The sequence below is a fragment of the Schistocerca americana genome, chromosome 1 (assembly GCF_021461395.2).
Source record: "Schistocerca americana isolate TAMUIC-IGC-003095 chromosome 1, iqSchAmer2.1, whole genome shotgun sequence".
Taxonomy (NCBI): domain Eukaryota; kingdom Metazoa; phylum Arthropoda; class Insecta; order Orthoptera; family Acrididae; genus Schistocerca; species Schistocerca americana.
The window spans coordinates 1,005,857,416-1,005,879,767 of NC_060119.1; positions in this window are offsets into that span (position 1 = coordinate 1,005,857,416).

Below are 22,352 nucleotides of genomic sequence, written 5' to 3' on the forward strand. Positions count from 1 at the left end.
TACTATTAAGGATAGTAATTTTTTCAGGAAGTATAGCAAAATTTTCTCTCTTGATTTGAAAGTATATTTCTCATAGAGTAATCAAAGACATTACATAATTGTTGTCTAAAACAAACTCGACTAATTTTTTTAAGTGAAAGTTTTGATAACTGTTGAAATCATTGAATCTGGCAAAAATACTGACTTAACTTTCATTCGACTATACTACCTACTTTTATATGTTTTTGGCAAAACGACTGTATCGACGTCTTGGTTGTCATATTTCAGTGTTGCAATGGTGTATTATTATCATTTCGAAGTCAATCCTACTTAAGTGTTATATTCTGAAGAGTTAATTTCAATTAAATGGGATGGGTAGTTAATAAAAATTAGTAACAGTAAATAGTAGTATATTTCTACTGCGCCTTGGACACTATACGCTTTGCCCCTCAGGTACATGTGGAGGCAAGGGCATGCATATGTGCAGTGGTAACGATGTGACAGGCTAGGATCGTGGCAGCCACGCTCTCTTATCTATCATATGACAAGTCACGTCCTCCTCATCAGTCAAGCGACAAGCCACGCCCCTCCCCATCCCACATCCTAATTCTGGTCTACCACATCCCAGTATTTTAGGGACCTTTAAAATGACACAGTCAACCAAAATTCAACTTAAGGATCCAACCCTGTTCTAAATAGAAATTATTAAAAAATCCAAGCTCATATGACTAGCCTATTTCTGGTTTGACGCCACACCCCTCCCCCTCCCCACCCCACCCACCAGTCACATCCCAGTATTTTACAGTACATTAAAACGTGAAGTTCAGTCTCAGTATAGCCATCTAGCCTTCAGCCTGCAAGGCAGTCAAATCGAAATGGGTGCAGGAAAGGACAAGAAACCAAAAGGAAATTAACGTCAGGAGGACTGACTCAACATATGGAAATGTCGAGAAAACCTTCGGCGAAATTAAAAGCAAGGGTGGTAACATTAATTGCGAAATGGGAATCCCACTATCTGACACAGAGGAGAGAGAGGATAAGTGGAAGAGTACACTGAAGGCCTATATGAGGGCTATCACTTGAGTGATGACATGATAGCAAAGGAAATTCGCATGGATATAGAAAAGATAGGGAATCGAGTATTAGGGTCAGAATTCAAAAGCTTTGAAAAAATTAAGATTAAATAAGGCAGAACGGATGGATAATATTCCATCAGAATTTCTAAAATCATTGGAAACAGTGCAACCAAACAATTGTTCAAGCTGGTGTTTTGAATCTAAGAGACCGGCAACACACCCTTAAACTTTTGGAAATACATCACCCACCTAATTCAGAAGACAACAGGGGTACATAAATGCGAGAACTATCGCACTGTCATCTTAACGGCATACGCTTCCAAGCTGCTGACAAGGATAATTTACAGAAGAAGGGGGAAAAAGTTGAGGCTCTGTTAGGTGATCAGTATAGCCTTAGGAACGGTAAAGGCACCAGACAGGCAGTTCTGACATTGCGATTGATAATGGAATCAATAATGAAGAAATATCAAGACAATTTCATAGGATTTCTCGACCTGGAAAAATCATCCGACAATGTCAAATGGTGCAAGATATTCGAAATTCTGAGGAATATAGGGTAATCTATAAACACAGATGGGTAATATAAAATATGTACAAGAACCAAGAGGGAACAATTAGATCGGAAACCAAGAACGAGGTGCTGTTTTAGAAAGTGTGTTATAGAAGTATGTGACCTTTCGCCCCTTCTATTCAGTCTATTAGACTAAGAACTAATGGCGGAAATACAAGAAATGTTCAGGACTGGAATTACAATTCAGAGTCAAATGAAATCAACGATAAGGTTCGCTGGTACTTCGAATCTCAGTGAAAGTGAAGAAGAATTACAGGATTGAGAGTAAACCGGAAAAAGACAAATGTAACGCGAAGCAGCAGAAATGAGAACAGCGAGCAACATAAGAGCATTGTTGGTGAGTACGATGTAGACGAAGTTAAGGAACTGTGCCATATCGGAATCAACATAACCCACGACGGACACAGCAAAGAAAAATAAAAAGCATACTAACATAGAGAAAGAGGGCTTTCCTGGTCATAAGAAGTCTATTACTATTAAACATTGGCCTTAATTTGAGAAAGAAATTTCTGAGAGTGTGCGCTTGGAGCACCGCATTTTACGGTAGCGAATCATGGGTAGTGTTGAAAACCGGAACAGATGAGAATCGAAACGGTTGAGATGTGTCCCTACAGAAGAATGTTGTCAATTAGGTTGACTGATAATACAAGGAATGAGGAGATTCTCCACAGAAGAAGGGAACATATGGAAAATACTGACAAGCAGCAGGAACAGGATGATAGAACATGTGTCAAGACATCAGGGAATAATGTCTGTGATAGTAGAAGGAGATGTAGAGGATGAAAACTGTAGGAGAAGACAGAGATTGGAATACACCAGTAAATAGTTGACGATGCGAGTTGTATGTCTGCTTTGAGATGGAAGGACAGGAATACGTGACGGGCCGCATATAACCTCTGAGATGACTTAATTTAGGGAAAAAAAGTTTGCTTACGGTGTGTGGCGGAGATTTCTGTGGGTATCGCTGCTCTTCCCATATTTCTTGTGCTAGTCGCGAACTATAAGCGGGAAGAACGATTGTTCGGAAGCCACCAGCTGAGATGGAGTTGAATGAGCCTCTTAGTCACCTATCAGGTGAATCACGTTGTTCTTCTTTGGATCTTCTCTGTTTTCTCTATGGACATGTCTTATACATGACTTACGCTGACGAGTAAGACTCAGGTATTGATCTAACGAAGACTTTGTGACCTGCCTACTTCTGGTGGTGGGGGGGGGGGGGGGGAGGGGGCTGTTCTTGCTGAGGATTATTCCATTGAATCACATTGTAAGTCTGATATCTGCATTTCTGGGATTAATATTATGTGGTCGTGCCACTAGGTAGCTCCATAGACATACACCCATTGTCCAGTATTCTTAAAACGTGATAATGAGTCCTACGTGCTATTTACGCACGTTACCTTTATGTTGAGAAAAAACTAAAGAGGAATATCGCGTTATGCAAGACACCGTTTCATAGTTTTCTTTTACTCAGACATGCTTCAGCACTTTATGTCTAATCTTCAGTGGTATTTTTTGTTTATTTTCTTTCTGAATAAAATGTTGTTCATTTTATCGTCTTCGCTTGGTGTGCTGACCATACGCGCCTCCACATCCGCAACCAGTAACGCCTACCGGTTGAGGATGATACGGCGGTAGATCGGTGCCGTTCGGCCTTTCGATGTCTGCTCGGACAGAGTTGAGAGGAGTTTAGTCATCGTCTTGTGTAGGTTATATGAACTTGACTCAAAAATATTAACAGCGACAAAGTGAACGATCAATATGTGCCAAATATTTTGCAGCAATTTACATACTCTGTCAAACAAGACATATGTCAGTTAGTTGAGGCATCATATATGATGATGTTCATTTACAATGCATTTTAAGGTATTAGTTGTATATGAGCTTTGGAAATAATATGGTTACGCACAGGGTGTTAGTGATACAGGTAGAGATATTATGGTAATTGGTACCTTCATATGTACTAACAGTGCAAGAGTTGTTATTTCTCTGTATCTAACAGTCTTTCTGAAAACAAATCACTTAATTTACTACCTGATGTCTTCTGCACAGTTGTAACAGTACTGTGAATTGAACCACGCCTGTCGGTATAGACTGCCTTTTTTCTTCCATGCCTCCACGCTTCAGTACCTCACCTGCTGCCCAGGCAAAACAAACTTTGTTAGCTTGCTTGTGCCAGACATGCTAATTAACCTAAAACATGCTGCTCATAACAGCTATAATTATTATTCTGCAAATGAAGTAAATGCTGACGTAATATTGTTCAGTCATCGTCCTCTGACATCACTAGAAATATCTGTACTTATGCCCCCATCACCCTGTATATACTTGCTCACATTCCTCATATGAGACTATCACATATGTCTGATACTAGCTTTAAGTCTATCATTATTCTGTAGCTCATCATCTACAAACTATAAAATGTTTATTGGTTTCTGTCTGTCGTTCATTTCCGACTTCAGACTACGAATCACTACATATTTGTAGTGGAGTAAAGCCAAAATGCCGCGCAGGATTAGCCGAGCGGTCTGAAGCGCTGCAGCCGTGGACTGCGAGGCTGGTCCCGGCGGAGGTTCGAGTCCTCCCTCGGGCATGGGTGTGTGTGTTTGTCCTTAGGATAATTTAGGTTAAGTAGTGTGTAAGCTTAGGGACTGATGACCTTAGCAGTTAAGTCCCATAAGATTTCAGACACATTTGAACATTTTTTTTTGAAAGCCAAAATCAGCGCAGTCTGCACTGTTACCAAATTTATGCAAGATGGCAGCTCTTCTTTGATGGTACCCACACACCCCACCTTCTCTCCATGGCGGTTTATGTGGCAATATTGCATTGTTGACATCACCACACCCACTCTCAACCAGCCCAATTCCCCTCCCCTACGTCACATGTGAATTGGCAAGATAAAGATTCTGCCTGTGCAGGAGAAAAACCACATAAGAAAATTTCCTTATTGATTTACTTTATTTATTTTTGAGTTATCCTGCTGGAAGCATTTTCTGAATTTTAATGGAGAAGCCCAACTTGCTGCTTCAAATTCAGATAAAAGCAACTGCTTAAAATTTACGAAACAGCAGAGAAACGCTCTCGTGGGCAAAAAGAAAAATAAAAGATCTCATGACACAAAATGGGTTGTAAATGCGAGCAATATATAGTTAATTTATTTAAACATTAAATTAATTAATTAATTAAATTGCTGGTAAATGTTTTAAACTGACAAGATGATGGTGCTGAACATAGAGGAGTTCAATAAACGTACTGACGAATGGAGGGATATGATAATGGATGAGTATAGGGAGAATACTTTTCAGCAAATAATGATGATTCAGCAGGATTGACTGAGGATGCATTTCGCAACTCAGAGAGACTACTACCAGTATGGAAGATATTCATGTTTTTCGAAATGCCCAGTCAATCCGCAGCGCAGGGTCCAACTTCATCCTGTTCTACTACCACAGATTGAATGAACCAGAGGTGCTGGCCTGAGGACGCAAGAACTGGGTTTTGTCCCCCTTTCCGGACGCAGGTGTGTGTAAATGTTCACCTTACTGTGTACAATAACACTCGAAATAGGCGGGGAATCGCCCTACAGCCGCTGCCAGAAGAATTGCCTCCTACTGACCTACAAGTGTATAGCTGCTGAGGAACTTGTACACACACGGACATACATAGTATGAAGAGATAGAGCAACAAACTATTACTGAAGTGTAGAAGGCCAACAGCGCTACCACAATGATGAAAATGCTTCTGCTCTAATTACACATCGGAACAGACATGAGAAACCACCACTCCTAAAGAACGGATCACAATGCAACACACATAATGGAGAATAAGAAAAATCGTTTAGTAACACAACTCGCCAGGAGAGAGAGGCGGCTGCTTCATATTTGTTCACCTAGATATGTGGATACAGACTATGCAGCTTAGAAGCATTCTTACCTCCTCTCCTACCTCCCTCTCTTTTCACCATATTTAGGCATATCGATTTTCCTGGTTTATGCCAACCTGTCGCTAATGGTACACAAAGGGATCTGTTTGCTGGCAGTGATACACTGTTTCCGGTCTACAGAAATCAGTCACAGATAGACAAAAGACTCAAGAACAGGGTGTTTCCTGCAATCTGTTAAACGCATATCTCGGAAACACTACCTCGCCTGGAACAAAACCCAAATACCTGACTATATGAAGAACTTAACGGTCAACAGCAGTATGCTTTCAAACGTTCTGCATGTGCCGGCACTGTGTGAAAGTGGTCATCGGCGAAGTAAAATCAATCTCATATAGGAAAAACATTGCAATAATACATACTGCTTAGATGAAATACATACGTATCTTTATAATAATTGTCTCACTGTTCGCTGATATGCCTTCTCTGCCCCCAACAGGTGGAGAGCAGTGCCAGCACTCGCTAGCTTTAGCTACTTCTTGTGATTGTAACTGGTCATCACATGCATTTACTTTCAGGTAAACTGTCCGAAGGCTGTCTGGTAGAGATTTCAGATGCTCCACTGTAACGAATAACAACTGTGTGTGTGTGTTCTCATATACTATAAAAGGAACACACTTTTTGTCTTCCTAAACTGTTACCGTTCTTATCTTAGCAGCTCAACTGTACTGTACTGTAATTTCAGCTCATTTATTTGAAAAAAAAAAAACGAGACTGAATAAACAAAAAATCACAACCAGTCGTTTGCTGCATCGTGTATTCTCCAGATGTGAATCTTACGCTTGCTGTAACAAATAGTGTACCGACAGATCTCACCTAACATCTTATAAAGAGCGTACTCTTGCGCTCTTGAAGCGAGTACTGTGATGGAAACAGTGCTAAAATCAATGAAATCTCCAACTACATAAATGTAAATTCACATTTGAGGTGTGAACTTATGCTTGCTGCAATGAATATTGAACTGAGAACGTTGAATCCTGCGTTGAATGTACTAAAAGATAAGCACTTAACACCATCCATCAGTCCTTAAACATACATTCACTAGCAAGTTTCATACACGATGCTGAGTAGAAGTCTTCACCAACAGTACTATGCTGGTAGGACGAAATAACAACATGATAAACAATACTGAGCGGACATTCTGTGAGTGGTGCCAGTGTGTCTTGGGAGGAGAGAGACGTAATCCTCTAATAAGTGAGCAACATATTAAACAAAAACACAGAAGGAACGACTATGTTACGCTATGAATGCAAACCAGCCTAGATCTGCAGTAATGTGAAGTAGTGTAATACCATCACACAACCACAAAGAAACACTTTCCACTTGAACAGTGCATATGTCTTCACCTTGATGTGCGGATACAGACTAAGCAGGTTAGAACCAGTAGTACCTCCCCTTCTACCTCCCCTCCTGCTTCCCATTCTTTTCCCATAGGTAGGGGCCAGATCTATCATGTCGCTGACGGTACGCAAAGAGCTCCATCCAGTACAGTTGCTCTGCTTTGGTCGGTATTGGGTTCACAATGATGTACTGTTTGTGGCATGCATCTGGACCCTCTCGTACGTAGTAAATATGCTTTCCCAGCGTTGTTTTACCCACTGGCTGATGGTACACAAAGGGATCCATTTGCAGTCGATGCTCTGCTTTAGTCGTTGTCGAGTTGCCAATGATACACTGTTTCAGGTCTGCAGAAATAGATAGCGAAGTACTTGATTATTCGTCACAGACAACTGTCTGGTAGCCGGCCGCGGTGGTCTCGCGGTTCTAGGCGCGCAGTCCGGAACCGCGCGACTGCTACGGTCGCAGGTTCGAATCCTGCCTCGGGCATGGATGTGTGTATGTCCTTAGGTTAGTTAGGTTTAAGTAGTTCTAAGTTCTAGGGGACTGATGACTACAGCTGTTAAGTCCCATAGTGCTCAGAGCCATTTGAACCATTTGAACTGTCTGGTAGAAGAACAGTCAACAGCATGCTGTGGCCTTTGGCTACGTCTCATAATGGGAAGAGGCATGCTGCAATGTTCGGCTACGTCTCAGAGTGGGAAGAGGCAGTTGCAGAGGTTGCACTCGCCAGAGTGGCGGCCGCTGTGAACAGCGGGCATTGAGCTCACTGTGGGCAGTCACTACAGCAGAGCCAGCCAACCCCCAGCTGCTGCTGACCACTTCCAGCAGCAGCCTCCCATAGCCGGAAGCTGTTATAGCCCTCAAGTACCTAAAATTAATGTGCGTGGAAGTCTTCTAAATAAACTGTCATACATGTGGATTTTTCATACATTTCACAAAAAAAAACTAAGAAGAACAGCGTCTTTCACGTTATCCATTCACTTGTCGGAAAAAACAGTCATTTTTACACCTGACAGCAAGCTACAGTTCGCATTCCCTGCCTCCTTGCTATTTCGTGACATTAAACTAAGTAAAATTGTGAACTCTATCTATGATACTGTTGTCAACGACGAATGAGCAACACCGTGGTTAGAGATCTGTAACAATTATTCTTATCATATTTTTCTCAATTTTACGTATTTTATATCAATTTGTGCTATTTTACCAGGTTTTTCCGTAATTTTACCCAGTTACAGAAGTTAAAAACTACCACTCTCGACGACTTGTCATGTCAACAAAACCTTTCATCAGATCAATGTCGTGATGCCATCAGCCAGTGGCATTGCAGCATATCTGTATCTCTGCTAAACCAGTCCGTCCATTGTCTTGCTAATGCTATATGCATGTAGACATACCTGTTAGACTGGCAACATCAAATGACACAAATACTGATTTGTAGTGCGAAAAATAGCCTGTAGTAGACAGGAGGTGAAAAAATTACAATACTTAACTGAAACACTTTATAAATTCGATTGGCCGTTTCTGCCTGTGGGCATGAGAGTCACAGAGTAGGATGTAGATAGAGATTGAAAGATCTCATCGACGCCTTTGATGATTATCGGCGCAATCGACGAATCATATTCGTAGCAGCTCTCTGCCTCCTACTTCGGAATGAGCTGCCCATTCCTTGAACCCATGGGCTAAGGATCCTGAGCAAAGCTATAGATGGTCTCTCTCTGTGCATCTTGTAACTCTTCCTCCACCTTTAATCAACGCTACCTGAAACAGTGTCTCCGATTTAATTTCAAACTGACCAAAGGTAGAAGCTACAGTCGGTCAGCATCAAGCTCGCTCGTTACTCGTGAGTGTGATGGCTGCACGGGATTGGAGCAGTGAAGAACTCATGGCTTGAGCACAGGTTCTCACTAACAAGGCGACTCGGTCGTACTCGTAGCGGAAGGCAAAGCTGCCAAGTGTGGTAAGAAAAGCCTTGCGATGTACCCTGCACATATGACGTGTACACGTTTGATAAATTCGTTATTTCATCTTCATAATAGATTGATCTTTGCATTTTCGTGATATCTAATTGAGAAACATCATAGAAGCAGAAAATAATCTCGTGACTGGTTTGGTGAGCATGTGCCAAGAAGTAAAACTATTCTCTGCTATAATAAAATTCATTTGATGATGTCATGACTGTTAAAAAAATAACATTTTTGTAATTAAATGAAAAATAAGATTAAAACTATTAGTGTAATCAATGATCAAATGGAATCTGTTGATGAAGTGGAGGTTGAAGATAACGTGTCTATGCAAAAATCCAATTGTAACAGATACTTCTGAATACAGACCAGTATATTACATTGATATTATAGAAATAAAGGCTACTTACACGGATTATTTGCGTTCCACGTCGTATGATATAGCTGTAATTTACCGCCCTTTTTATGCCATGCTGGAAATTCCTCCAGCAGAATAATACATTTAAAAATAAAGTTAATAAATAGACAGTACCTTACGTCCTTCCTCTCCTGCAGTTCAGCACACATTGAGTCTTTCTCTTTCCATTTCACATGTGAGGGGCGGGGGTGGAAGTGGGCCAGGGGAGGGGTAAGTGGTCTGTGGGAGTGGAAATGAGCGAGGTTGGGAAGAGTTGGGTTGCGACGATACCACAGCTATCCTCCACAGAGAGGAGATGGGGGGGACCACTCAAGAAGAGCTGCTATCTCGGATAAATTTGGCAGCAATGTAGACTACACTAACTTTAGCGTTATTTTCCATTACTTATATGGCGTTATATAGTGTGGTAATTACGGCTTATTATATTGTTGTGTTGCCCCAATTGCTTATGTCTTGTTAAAGCACTTACTTCCTTTGATGCTGTAACCAAGTGAAACAATACCACAACATCAAAAAACAGCCAGTAATATGCTAAATTACGGGATATATTGCGACCCCCAGTCGGAAATGAGCGACAAACTGAAAATGTTTCGTTGTTAGAAAGTGGCGAGCTGTAGAATAACAGCAAGTTTAAAGCTGTGATCACACGCAATATCTGTCTATCGTGACAGGGCTAGACCACTTCGCAATGCAGTTAAGAATGTGCAGAAAACATCAGGTCGTAAATTAAGTGATATGCTTGCAGGAAGACTGTTAGGCGGAAAAAAAAGAAAAAAGGAAATAAAACTTACGTCCTAATTGTAATATCTCTACCTATCTCCCTAACACCCTGTATGTACCAGTATTATTTCCAAAGTTAATATGAAACTAATATCTTTAATCATATTGTATATCAGCATCATATAATGCGTAGTAATGCCTATATAATGAATTTCCAGGGGCAGATGTGAACTCTGACCACAATCTGTTGGTTATGAAATGAAGATTAAAACTTAAAAAACTGCAAAAAGCTGGGAATTTAAGGAGATGGGACCTGGATAAACTGACTAAACCAGAGGTTGTACAGAGTTTCAGGGAGAGAATAAGGGAACATTTGACAGGAATGGGAGAAAGAAATACAGTAGAAGAAGAATGGGTAGCTTTGAGGGACGAAATAGTGAAGGTAGCAGAGGATCAAGTAGGTAAAAAGACGAAGGCTAGTAGAAATCCTTGGGTAACAGAAGAAATATTGAATGTGATTGATGAAATGAGAAAGTATAAAAATGCAGTAAATGAAGCAGGCAAAAAGAAATACAAACGTCTCAAAAATGAGACTGACAGGAAGTGCAAAATGGCTAAGCAGGGATGGGTAGAGGACAAATGTAAGGATGTAGAGGCTTATCTCACGAGGGGTAAGATACATACCGCCTACAGGAAAACTAAAGAGACTTTTGGAGAAAAGAGAACCACTTGTATGAATATCAAGAACTCAGATGGAAACCCAGTTCTAAGCAAAGAAGGGAAAGCAGAAAGGTGGAAGGAGTACCTAGAGGGTCTATACAAGGGCGATGTTCTTGAGGACAATATTATGGAAATGCAAGAGGATGTAATTGAAGATGAAATGGGAGATACGGTACTGCGTGAAGAGTTTGACAGAGCACTGAAAGACCTGAGTCGAAACAAGGCCCCGGGAGTAGGCAACATTTCATTGGAACTACTGACGGCCTTGGAGAGCCAGTCCTGACAAAACTCTACCATCTGATGAGCAAATGTATGAGACAGGCGAAATACCCTCAGACTTCAAGAAGAATATAATAATTCCAATCCCAAAGAAAGCAGGTACTGACAGATGTGAAAATTACCGAACAATCAGTTTCATAAGTCACGGATGCAAAATACTAACGCGAATTCTTTACAGACGAATGGAAAAACTGGTAGAAGCCGACCTCGGAGAAGATCAGATTGGATTTCGTAGAAATATTGGAACACGTGAGGCAATACTGACCCTACGATTTATCTTAGAAGCTAGATTAAGGAAAGGCAAACCTACGATTCTAGCATTTGTAGACGTAGAGAAAGCATTTGACAATGTTGACTGGAATACTCTCTTTCAAATTCTGAAGGTGGCAGGGGTAAAATACAGGGAGCGAAAGTCTATTTACAATTTGTACAGAAACCAGATGGCAGTTACAAGAGTCGACGGACATGAAAGGGAAGCAGTGGTTGGGAAGGGAGTGAGACTGGGCTGTAGCCTCTCCCCGATGTTATTCAATCTGTATATTGAGCTAGCAGTGCAGGAAACAAAAGAAAAATTCGGAGTAGGTATTAAAATCCATGGAGAAGAAATAAAAACTTTGAGGTTCGCCGATGACATTGTAATAATTTCAGAGACAGTAAAGGTCTTAGAAGAGCAGTTGAACGGAATGGATAGTGTCTTGAAAGGAGGATATAAGCTGAACATCAACAAAAGCAAAACGAGGATAATGGAAGTAGAGAGGATATAAATTGTAGACTGGCAATGACAAGGAAAGCGTTTCTGAAGAAGAGCAATTTGTTAACATCAAGTATAGATTTAAGTGTCAGGAAGTCGTTTCTGAAAGTATTTGTATGGAGTGTAGCCATGTATGGAAGTGAAACATGGACGATAACCAGTTTGGACAAGAAGAGAATAGAAGCTTTCGAAATGTGGTGTTACAGAAGAATGAGGAGGTATTGAATAGGATTGGGGAGAAGGGAAGTTTGTGGCACAACTTGACTACAAGAAGGGATCGGTTGATTGGACATGTTCTTGGGCATCAAGGGATCACCAATTTAGTATTGGACGGCAGCGTGGAGGGTAAAAATCATAGAGGGAGACCAAGAGATAAATACACTAAACAGATACAGAAGGATGTAGGTTGCAGTAGGTACTAGGAGATGAAGCTTGCACAGGATAGAGTAGCATGGAGAGCTGAGTCAAACCAGTCTCAGGGCTGAAGACCACAACAATAACATGCCTAGTCTCTGTGACATTACGTCGTAGCTTATGCTGATCAGCCAATATAATATGACCACGGCCCACCGCGACGTTGGATGCCGCGTGGTGGCGGTGCGGGTACGTGATTGTAACAAAAGTATGTAAGCGGAGCAGACACGGATGGGGGACCACCTGAATGAAGGTATGGGCTGTAATGAGGAAATCCTTGAGACAGGCGACATTAACAAAGCGCATATTATTATTACGCAGAGCTTGTGAACGATTATCTCGAAAAAGGCGAAGGTGGGCGAATGTTCACGTGCTACTCTCATGAGCACCTACGGAAAGAGGTAGAAGGGAGGACCACGGTAAAATCTACTTCCAGCAATCCACATTTAGGCTTTCCGTGATTTTCCTAAATCGCTCCAGCCTAATGCCAGGATGGTTCCTTTGAAAAGGATACGGCCGATTTCTTGCCCTAATCCGCGGTTGTGATTTCTTATAATCATTTCGCCGTCGACGGGACGTTAAAATCTGACCTTCCATTTTCGAGCTCTGCCGTGGATATGTAAACATATCTTTATCAATGTCCTTCGTCTTCCTGTAAATGTAGTGTTTCGTTCAGTTCTGTTATTCAGTTTCAAAATAAAGTCTCGTCTGCGAAACAGTAGATAGAAAGCCAAGTCCGAGGATTTTTGTTAATTGTGAGACGATGGGCGAAACAAGGAACTAAACAAATTAATAGTTATCTGCTTTGATTTAATACCTATTGTGTTGGACGGTGAGTGTTCATTAGAGACAGACATATGGTCAGGAGTGTCCCGGTTATGTTTTCCGTGTACGTAAACGATCTGACTGATAGGGTAACATGAGTCTACCACTAGGTGCTAAATAGTTGTACGTCCTCTACCTTCCACAGAACTTGGTGCGGAGGATCATCTGCTTTGTAATGTAAGACAGATGGTGATCTGTGGCATCTCTGCCGAAGGAGCAAAAGTGTTTCAGAGCACACCGTTCGTCAGTGTTGAACTAGTAGCTTCGCAGAAGACCACTCCCATGTGTTCACATGCTGACCCAACGGCATCGTCAATACCTACGGCAGTGGGCACAGGACCATCGGGATTCGACCGTCGATCAATGGAAACGTGCTGTCGTCTCGAGTTAATCACATTTTTGCTACAATAGGTCGATGGTCTTCTGCACAAGCGCCTTCATCAAGGTGAACGGCAGCACGAAACTTACAGCTCGCCACCGACGCAAGGTGGTGCGATCATTATGATCCTGTGGAAGAAATTGTCCTGCGCTTGCATGAGACCTGTCATGGTAATCGAAGACACGCTGGCACTTGAGAACCACCTGCATCCTTTCATGTTTGATGTCTTCACCGACGGCAATGTCATCTTTCAGCAGTATAATTGTCCGTGTATCGGAGCCAGAACTGACTTACGGTAGTTGGAGGAGCATTATAGTATTCTCACGTTGATGTCTCGGCGACCAAATTTGCCTGATGCAGAGCCTATGGTATCTATCTGGGTCGCTACCGGGCGCCATCACAGCGTACACATTTCAGCCGGCCGCTATTTACGAGAATTACAAGACCTGTACAAACCTACCAACAAACTTTCGGAATCCTGACACGCAGAGTCAGTGATGTATTCGTAACATAGGCGGACAAACAAGGTACTAAACAAGTGGTCATAACGTTTTGGCTCATCATTGTATACTGTATGGAAACTAAAGCCAAATATTCCTAGCGACCGTTCCCTTTGTTAGTGTATACACTTTTCAGTCAAAATTCAGACAACCTACACGAGATGATGTCATAATTTTTCAGAAATGAAAATAAACAAAAAATGCCATTGAAGATACCTCGTAGAGTATTTAAATATGTCTCGGTAAAAGAAAACTATAAAACGATGTCTTACATAAGACGGAATTACTCTCCAGTTCTTTTCCAACTTTCAAGGGTATAAGAAGAGTTATATCTTCCAAAAATTATTATGTTGAGAGTCAACTGCATAAACAGTAATGATCCTACAATTCGTACTTATTTCGCTCCTGTAAGAATGGTATGATGAGACCTATTAGCTAGTAACTCTTCAGTACAATCAGAAAGCTCTTCTGATATTCTGTAATAATGTACTTTGTTCATTAGGCGACAGTGGTATTAGAAATAAATTGATTCAACAAGTTCAGTTTTGTATTTTCGAACTACGAATGAGCACTGGCTTTTCACTCGGAAAGTATTCTTTTATTGGTTGTTTATATTTATTGGTGGAGCTCTCCAAACCAAAGGACTGCTTACCTTTCCCAAAATGTTTGATTGCTTCTTTCTCTTGAGTATAAAAAATTGAGTCGAGCAATAGAGTATGATATTTGTGTTGTAATACACAAACAGAACAGTCCCTCTTTTAACTCCTCACTGGGTATTGTGTGATGTCCTTAGGTTAGGTTAGGTTTAAGTAGTTCTAAGTTCTAGGGGACTGATGACCATAGATGTTAAGTCCCATAGTGCTCAGAGCCATTTTTGAACTCCTTCTCCGAACGTTGATTAATAAATCGAATATATATTACTCATCACCTGCACTGATTCCAAGAACATCGTTCTGTCCAGTAATTAATAGTTTATGAGACTGTCTTTCAACTGCCGTACACGATTGATCTCAAATAATCACTGCGGATGCATATTTAAGAATCTTGAGTCTTTTCCACAAACTTCGTACTCCCTCGATATCCGGACAATGTTATGTTAACTACCACTGAAATATGGCCCGTCGGAAGTCCAACTACGACTTCTCCCCAACTGCATTCGCACTTACAATAACCAACCAAACCACTACCCGCAGGGAGAGCACTATTGCGCGCTCTCCCGACTACGTACTCGATTCTACTGAGCTACGTGCCGCTATGAGTAACGCATTGTACTCACATTCTAGAGGAGCTGGGTTGTAATCTCCAGTCGCTTCCCAAATTCATATGTCCTTGAGATGCTTGACTACATATAGGAAGTTCGAGGTATCTATCTCAGGCAATCCCTTGATTTAGGATCAAAACTAAGGCAACGACAAATTAAATAAAAATTAAAGCAATAACAGTCCTCGATCGCAAAAATGAAGTCTTTTGACCTAGGTTTCGGCACTTCTAAGAAAGCCTTCATCAGAAGTAAAACACTTAAACTGGTCTATAACATAAGTACAAAATTTTAGGAAAAAAAATAAGTGTAAGTACTGACTAGCAGTACAAAAGAAAAACAGTACTTATATATCACGTATAAAATAGATAAGAAGCGATAAAGCTTTAGTCACAAAATTTTAAAATAGAAAACATAGAAGGCAAGGCACTATGGGCTGCTCACACATGTCGAGTACGGTAACATCAGACTGAGGCGTCCGCGTTAGTAATTGCGGGCAGATGAACATTACACCAAGAGTGCCATCTAGTAGCCGCTAATAAAAACAGGCTACTTAACGTTCAGAATATAGACAGACGAATATTATGATGAACATTATTTAATACATGAAGTAAGAGGCAGTATTTTATCTGACAGCAGCAGACATGGTAACAATTTGTCTACATAAGAGTTTAGAAGTACAGTTTAAAGGCCCGAAACGCCATTACAGAATAACAAAGGGAGCTGCATAACTCAGGGGGAAAAACGCTATAACATGAAATGTAGTTAATGAACAAAAAATAGTGAATCGACTTAGATAGAAAAAATATTTCGGTAACTGCATGAGGGACCACGAAATCAAATACCAAGTAACGGCTTTATACCGTTGAAGAAGCTTTTATTACGTAATTGTAGCTGCTCATTAAGAATGAGTCCATCATTTCGAGAAAGGTGTTTAAAAATTTCTAATTGTTCGAGAATATCTAATCTACGGCCTTTCTTCTCAGTGTGCAAAATGTTTACATCGTGAACAGCCTTAGGCGCCTTACCTGTAATCAGAAGGTGGTAGAAAAAGACGAATTTTGGGTGCTACTACCATTTTTTCTTACAAGATGTTCTTTGTATCTACTGTGAAGACACGTCCTGTTTGTCCTATGTAGTAAGAAGAGGAAGTGTCGCCAAAAACCTTAGACACCAGAGTTTGTCGAAGAGGAACGGGTCGATTTTAAATTATGACTTTTTTTTCATGTTGTTATTGGCTGGAAAGGCGACATTACAGTTGTACTTATTACGAAGACGGCGTTGAATCTGATAGGAGATGGGCCCCAACAAAGGAATATAAAAAAACTTCTTTAGCCTGGACTCAATGATAGAGGTGCCGAATGTAGTAACTCTTCTAACAGTTTTCTTTTTAAGGATGTTATCTAATATGGCAGATTCGTATTCGTTATTATCTGCTATCATTCTGACTAACTTAATTTCTTCCTCGAATTTTTCTTTCGAGAGTGGCATAGAAGGAGCTCTGTGAATAGCAGAATGAAAGTAAACGTTTTTATGAGATTGCGGGTGCATGGAGCGCGCAGGTACGATCTGATCGTTATATGTTTCTTTAGGAAAAGCATTAAATGGGATTTTATTTTCTTCTACGGCAAGCCTCAAGTCAAGAAAATTCAGTTGACAGGCCTCGCTTTCTTCACTGGTGGAGGATGTTTTCCCGTGAAGTTCATTAAAGAGATCAAAAATACTATCACTGTCGTCAACAGGTCCTTTGCAGGTGGCACAAATATCGTCGACGTATCTGAAACAGGAGAGAATGTCTAGCGCTGTAGCTGAGAAACAGTTGAAGGACTTTTCTTCTAGAGAGCTAATGAAAATGTCAGCAAGGATACCAGCTAACGGTTTTCTCACAGTGAGACCGTCGGAATGCTGATACAATTGTTCATTAAATTCAAAATAGTTGTATTTGACTACGACTGTAATTGGATTCACAAAGTCATTGATTTGTTCATCTGAAAGTTATTTATTGAAATGAGGTAAATGTTGCAAGCTCATGGAGTATGGTGCGATCTGAAAAGCAATAACTGTTTCCCCTCAGATATCTATTTTGAGAATGAAATGGGCCATTTTGTTTCACAGTGGCTCAGCTATTTATCATTCAATGAAAACTGCTACAGTTCTAAGCAGTTTGTGTATTTTTGCCTAAATCGAACTGTGTTTTCCAGCTATTAGATTTGATGAACGTGTCACGACTTTATACTGATAGGATATGGAAATGGTCGCATTCTATAGCAATACATAGCTACAGCCGTCAGGTGCAATGTGGATGGCAACAGTCTGGAAATTCCGACGGATACACTGGTTCGGTACCTGCTCTGTTAGTACTGACTCTTGCGCTTAGTGTCCCTGGTCAGAGACACGCGTTTACTGTCACCTCGCTGGGTTTGTCAATCACACCCATCTGCGCTTAACGCACACCTATCACTAGGGTTAGGACCGGCACTATTATGTTATGGATGAAGATTATCACGTACCAGTTTTTTATTAATTTAGTTTCCAGTTCCACTCAGTTTTTGAACAAGATAAAAATTATTCTACACGCCCCAATCTATCTTATTCTGATGATCCCTAATCGAGTTACACGATGGTGGCAGGACGATAGTTAAACACTCTACATCGAATACTGGAGTTCTGAACGTTTTCGACAGTATTTAGTGAAAATTATATATTTTGTCTATAGATTCTCATTTAATTTAGATATTATTCACGTTAGGGATCACAAAAGATTATGTTTCAGATAATTAATTTTGGTTCTTAATAACCATCTTCAGACCTTTGAGCTCAGTTTGTGAATCATACAGAGTCGACATATGTAAAAATGGTATAATAATTAGCACAATAAGCTTCGTAACATTTTACGTATGCTGACTGTATGTGATTAATAAACTTTGTACTCTCGTGTGAAGATGGTTATTACGAACTGAAATTAATTACCTGATGTATTAAAAAAATACTGGTGACGCGTAACGAGAATAAAATAAGTAAATATTTTCTTCGACCACTGATAATTCTAGCTGAGATTAAGTCGCAACTCGTGATTCCCCTCAAGCATTTCTGCTACACAGTCATGTGAGCTATATCGACCCGCTGCGGTCCTAGTAGCGTATCATTAAATTTGCTCGCTGTTGTTTTGTCTACTTAATGTAGACTGAAACCACTAGAAAAACGTTCATGAATTTCTTGTACTAGTTCTTTTATGTAATTGCCACTATAGATGCATTGTATTTTCCCAGATTTCTAACAAATCGTCCATTCGCCTTTACCAATACCGACGTTACGTTACCTCATCATTTCATACAGCTGCTTTTCTTTCCATGATGTGTTCAAGAGGTTCATCGCTAGTCTTGTAAAGCTACCGTAGGCTACAGTAGACTATCATAAGTAGACTACGGTAGTTTTCCTAGTAACCTTTGTCAATTAAGATAGTAACCACGTTACCTCTACATTAGGTGTGTTTCATTCCTATCTTGGATTACCTCGTTTCAATCACTCTGTCTGCGTATGCGATCAGTGTCTTACTGGATTCCCCTAGGCACCGGCCGTGGTGAACGGTCTGGAAACACTGAGTATATAAAAAGGGCCGTGTAACGTACAGAACATTTTTCTTCTACATGGGTGTCGCCCTGACTATTACTTAAAAATAAACGGTATTTATAGCAAACTGCCAATGTTTAACTCAGAGTTACTCGAAAACTTTTGGTTTCTAACGTTAAACAGAGGGATGTTGTAGTGAAAATAACAGTGCAATACAGATTTATCAACAACAAAAGAATGTTCAAAAGTGTGTGAAATCTCATGAGACTTAACTGCTAAGGTCATCAGTCCCTAAGCTTGCATACTACTTAACCCAAATTATCCTCTGGACAAACACACACACCCATGCCCGAGGGAGGACTCTAACCTCCGCCGGGAACGGATTTATCATATGCCGCTGGAAGGCGCAATTTCCTCTAAGAAAGAAACAGTTAAAAAAAAAAAAAGACCATATGAAACATCGCTTCAGTACTTCGTTGAGCTTATGTGAAACATGTTTCTGTTATCCATAAGCAACTTTCACACTCAACAATAATAACAGGAAATTCTTGCCTTTGATCATGACGAAGAGCGTTTTATTGAGTACAAAATAACGAAAATAACTATATAGATTTTTTTTCATGTAGCGTTTACTTGCATGTAAAGTAATTGCTTTGATTACATTAAAGCGCAGAAGTTATAAGCCCAACTAATTTTTATTACTTATAAAATGCAATTTATGTTTTTAGAACGTAAAACACGCGGTGGATTAATAGTGAATGATGTGCGGTTGTAATTTAGTGTAAAACAAACAGACAAACAAGAAACGAAGAGCAGTCATCAGCTCACTGTCTCCCTTTGATAGTTTCCTTTACATTTTTTTCTTACCAATATTACCAATGCTACCGATAATCCTACCATTTACTACGTCATTTATGTGCTCTACCATAACTACTGAACAGTAGTTTCAGTAGAGCTCAACTGTATACATCACTAACCTTGTAATCAAATACTATCCTGTTAATTATCTTGTACTAGTCACTGTCTTACACAAATACACATTTAAAGAGAGCTGCCAGTCATTACACCCAGTGGAAATTTTGGCATCACATAAGTACGAACTAATACGTCTGTAATGATAAGATTACTGCAAATATTTTGCTGATATTAGTACAGTCAATATCGTTCCGAATTTATGATTATTATGCTCTCGCAAACTCTTAAAAAGTGTTCCTCTGTCAACGTTTTGCTGTGGATAATAAGTTATATCCACTGACATTCATTCTCACTTGGGCAGCTCCTAAAGCACGGTGCTGCTTATCTTACCGTATCTCATTTCCAGGAGCCGCTATCAGGAGCCATTGTTTCCATTATCGACCTCAAGTAATTAATTATTTTGTGAAGCCTCGCTGGAGTCATCAAATTTGAGACCTTGTAGGTTCACGTAATATTTTATAATTACTTTGAAAGCGGTTTATTTCCCTTAAACTCGATTATTCCACTTCAGTTAACATTTCATTACTCATTATAGAAGAAAGGGGCTCTTCGTGAAAGGGAGCCCGGAATATTCGCATCCACAGTCGCAAAAAGCTTCTCGTGTTCCACTGTGGCACTGGAAATCACCTTCAGATCACATTAGAGCGATTCAGGGAAGCTAAAATATTTTAAATCTTCTTGAGAACAACACGTGAAAAATACATGATGGAATCAATTTCTTAGGTCAGTGCCGCTATTAAATAAAAGTGTTCGGCCATGCATAGAAGAAACAAGATTTACCAGAAAAAAAATTGCAAACGAAGTTATATAAACACACACACGCACACATACATACGAGCGCGGGCATGTACGAGGATTGGAACTTTAATAGTGGCCACTATTTATTTACAGCTCGTACAAAATAAATACGTGTTTCAAAGTTTTACTGACCTTCGAAGTAGTCACCAGTATTGTGTATAACTCGTTGCCAGCGATGTGGAAGTCGTAGGATACTCTTAGCAGTGCCAGTTGTGTTGACAGTTCGCGCAATGCGGTCTCTTGGGCGAGTTGTTTGTAGCAGTTCTGAAGCGAATGCCTTGAAGTGTTTCCTTCAGTTTAGAAATCGAGCTGAACTTACGAGGGCTTAAATCAGGGGAGTGCAGTACGTGTTATAGCACTTAGCACCATCAGTGAAACAAATCAGTAACAGCTTCCACTGTACGGGAGTGAGGGTTGTCCTGCAAAATGATGGGCAGGTCCTGCAGAAAGTGTCATAATTTCTTCCTCTATGCTGTTCATTTTTGGAACACAGCCTACGACCAGCTTAGAGACACAGTATCTGTCATCCCACCAGGTAAAAAAAAAATTTGGCATCACCGGGAATCGAAGACCAGTCTCCCACATGGCATTCAGTTGCGTTGACGCCGCTGCTATGAAGGCTGACCAGACTTCTGCCCTAAAACCACCAACTTAAGAAAAATACAGTGAATATAGAGAAGTTCCTGAAGCGTCTAGGAAATAATGCGAAACTTCACCTTGGATCCTGACAGCTCAACGTTATCAGATGTACCGGCCAGCGATAGTGGCACATCTGTCTAGACATCCTTGTATCTCTATTCTCAGTCTCTTAATCCCCTTGTATCTGTTTTCAAACCCTAATGACTTCGATCCTGACTGCTGTTTGTCGTGATACAAGGCCTAAACAGTACGACCATGAATTTTTCACCATCACGATATATAATACAGTATGTAAGTAGTATTATTGATTTATGATTGTAGTACTATTATCTGCTTATTACAAACCATTTGTGGTATTTGTTTCATGTATGCCGTTGGAGATATGGGGACAGCGGGCGGCTAAACTTCGTTAACGATTACAAAACGTAGTTGCCGACAGCCATCAATCGCAAGAAGTAACCCAGATGGCACCATATGTCTTGCTGACATTTGTAATGTGACAATATGAAAAATAAACTGCTATTGAACTATTGTGAAATTGTATCCAGTCTCGTTTTGAGCCTTGTGTTTTACAGTTATTTATTTTTTGCAGGCTGATCAACACCATGTATTAATTCACAGTTCATAACAATTTATGTCACGAACTGTGCTGCATGCAATGCGCGAACGGCGACGCAACCCTGAGTGATACTTAAACTTTCGAACGAGCTAATGACAAGTAGCATTCAGTCGTATTAATTTTTATTGACTAGTGCTGGAGCAGAATAGGATTTACCGTGAAAATGACGTGGTCCTATAAAAGGACACATATGAAGACCGAATATTTGTGACAGTATGACTTGTCCTCTTTTTCTGGGCAGGATATATTTCGCAATGATATACAGTATAATCTCAAATGTACAACGATTGCAGTTGTATTTGTAAGAGCCATGAAGAAAGGGGAAAATATATTTATCTAGAAAATCATATTATCAAATCAAAATCTAAAAGCAGTGTCGTCGGCAGGGTACAACACTCAAAACAACACTCAAAACATAGAGCACGTTTGTTTCGATCACCAACGTACGGGCAGACCAAAACTAGATTCCCGAGCGGGCAGTGTTACTGTTCACACAAACGTCTAATATTACAGAAAATATATAATGAAGTGCGAGAACCTTTCAGAAACGATAAATACTTCTAATTAACAAATTATTGTTCGTGGTTGGGTTTGTAGTGGCGACCAGTAGATCGCCAAC